Genomic DNA, 3,313 nt, shown 5'->3' on the forward strand with positions numbered 1-3,313 from the left:
CCTGCCGGGCTTTCTAATCTCAACGGAAATACTGTTACTTTGGGAGGTGGAAGAAGATACCAGCAGTAACCAGCAAAACCTCGGTGTACTTAAAAAAAAAACATGGCCTGCCCATTTTCATTAACTGAATCGACTTCTTTATAAATGTGCCATTATACTTCAGTCATTAATGATGAACAGTTTATTTAGGCCAAATCCAATCAGCAGCAGGTTCTCTCAACTCAGTAGCCTGCAAAGCACCTGAATAAAAAAATCAGACAGTGTATTTTTCCTGTTATGACTAGTACTGTTAGGTCTAATTACATCCTGTATGTATCTAGTCACTGAAACACTGTTGTAGAGGTGTGTTATCCTGCATGGCTAATTCATGTCATAGACAGAAAAAAACACCTACATCTGCAACATCCATCCTGTGTGTGTGTGTGCGTGCGTGCGTGGACCAGTGTAGAGTGGGGTCCGAGGGAGGCAGGGAGGCCGAGGGCACAGATAGCAGGAGCCTGTTAGCAGTCGGAAGCTCCAGCGCTGAAAAGCAATGGCTGGTGTCAATAACTTTTTTTTAGCCCATCACCACAGCTGGTGGCAATAAATAGCAACGGGGGATGTCCAAACTATGACTTAAGGCTATTTTGGTCTCCAGCCACTCCACAGGGGCACAGTGGTTTGAACACACAGTCTTCCACAATGATAAAAAGCTGGATGAATGGCAAACAAGTCAGGCTTGTTTCTCAACAAGAGTATCAACTGCTGTCAATATCCAGATAGCCTCTCTTTGCCAATAATACGAGCTATCTTATCTGTGTCTAGGTAGAGCAATACCTGGGGGACTGGGCCATTGTGATAAAGAGTGGCTGAGCCAATAGAAAGCCTGTTGTCTGACTGTGGGGGAGGAAACGGAGGATGCCACTGGAGACAGGAAGTCTTCAGAAAGTGAAAAGCACTTTATTGCAGCACACCTGAATGGCCCTGGCTAGGGTTTCTCTCTAACCCACTGGGAACAGACCATTACCACTCCTTTACAACAGGGCCATGGGGTTTAAGTGAGCTGTGACATCTGAATAAGATGCATCACTTCTCATTATTCGTCCTCTGTTTACGTTATCTGCATATGCAAACAGAACAAGATGTAGACAACAGTAATGGTGATTATTTTTAATAGCCGCAACTAGTATTTTTAGGCCCATAAACCTCCAACACAATGTGACATCATTGCATCACTAAAAATGAATGGCACAATTATCCCTGTGCAAGGTGATTTCCCATAAGTCAACTGTAGTAGATACAGGATGTGTTGGTGTGGTGTTTATTTATCTTTCACGGGGAACTCAAGGATATGGTGGCAAGGTTGGATCCAGCCCCAGAGTGGTGGTGGAGTGTTTTGGGTGAAAATGAGTTGTAAAAGTGACAAACTGCCTCCATTTCTCAGACGGAGAGCACAGGAGCCGACACGACGCTCGCAGCCAAACAGTTAATTGTTCGCTACCGCCAGGCCCAACAAAATGCTCATAAAACATCACAAAAAGACAAGTCCAACCCCCCACCCCATGTCTCCACTCCTCTGGCTAGCCTCCTGTCTAGCTCCATCGCTCCTCCATCCCTCCACCCTTGCCCTTCCACAATTTTCCAGCACAAAAATATTATGTTGCCACTGGCAACAATTTAATAAAATAACCAATCACATCTGCCTTTTCAAACAGTTCCAAAACGAAGCAGGGGCAGTACATAATGTCTCATCTCAGTGTTAGGATCTCAGGCCAGGATTTATCACACACTGATAAATGATCACTGGGCTGGTTTTGACAAAAGCTAGGCTATGTATATATGAATGAGTGTGAGTGGGGTGAGTGGGGTGGTGCAGTACGCAGAGAGAGGCAGGCCCTGCTATCAACAGTATTAGCGGGTTCTGACTGGGCTCTGTCTCGGTCCGAGGCTCTGGTCTCCGCTATTGTCACTAATCACAGCCTGTGGTTGAGACAGCCCATAATACTACTAACCCCCCATCTCCATGGCCACCATCGGCATCAGCATCACTCCCCCACCCCTCCGCCAGCTCCTAAGTATATTTATTTCATAATAACAAGCCAGTGACAGCTCTCATCAGGCTCTGGCGCTCACAATCGGAGGGCTAGTGGGAGGGTCTGCCCGTGTTTGTTTTTCCTGTATCAGATTCCACCGTCACCTCGTCACCCCCCTCCCTCCACTTCTCAGAATCACATTTTCCTACCTCCATTTTTTTTTACTTTTAAAATGTCAGAAAGACCTATAGCCCCCCCACCTCCTAGTCGTCTTCCCATCCCCCATGCATTGGTGTGGGCCGGTAGATGTCACCGTGTCTGGGCTGGACCCACACTGGGAAGGAGAGATGACACACTATCTGGGTCACCTCTGTCAGAGTCCAAATGCCACTCAAGGGGTCTGACCTTTCAGATGGGCAATTCTACTGCTGCAGCCTCCCTCTCTCTATCCCCCTTACCCTCGTTTCTCCACCACCACAGTAAACCAACCCTCACTCCTTACACCACTCCAATCAAAGGTCTCTTTCTCTCCTTCTCCTCCTCTTTATTCCTCCACGTCAATACAATTTACAGCAAAAGGGACAAATCAAAGCCGACAAGCAAATGCAGCCACTGTAAATATGGCGATGTACAGCTTATCAGCTTCAGCCTGAAAGAAACGTCATGGCCCTTAACGATGCATACAGACACGCAGTGTATGACACCGCACAAGGAGGAACTCCAAATGTGTGCCTTGGATTTATTTGAAGTCATGGCTACACCTCAAGCTCACTGTTTTTACAAATGGTCACTCGAGTTAAAACTCAATACCTCACTTAGCAAGAAGCCCCAGTCAACATCTTTCAAAGTTCTAACATAGTTCTAACACAGTAACCGCATCCCAGGTATTTGGGTTTCCACTAACTGGCAGTCACTTGTGTTACCAGAAGGGCTTAAACTGATACTGCATGCTGCTCATTTAAGGCCATCACAGAAATGGGGATATTTTAGTGGCCAAGCATTGGCTAGTGTTTTTTAAATTTTTAAATTTTTAAAAACTTTTATTTAACTAGGCAAGTCAGTTAAGAACACATTTTTATTTTCAATGACGGCTTGGGAACAGTGGGTTAACTGCCTGTTCAGGGGCAGAACGACAGATTTGTACCTTGTCAGCTCGGGGGTTTGAACTCGCAACCTTCCGGTTCCTAGTCCAACGCTCTAACCACTAGGCTACGCTGCCGTAGCCTGAGGTGCATGTGATCTCCTATCACGTCTGGTCTCTCCCAAAGCTGAGGACTGTGTCCCTACTTGTCCCACATTGT

The sequence above is a fragment of the Oncorhynchus tshawytscha genome, linkage group LG11, assembly GCF_018296145.1.
Source record: "Oncorhynchus tshawytscha isolate Ot180627B linkage group LG11, Otsh_v2.0, whole genome shotgun sequence".
Lineage (NCBI taxonomy): Eukaryota > Metazoa > Chordata > Actinopteri > Salmoniformes > Salmonidae > Oncorhynchus > Oncorhynchus tshawytscha.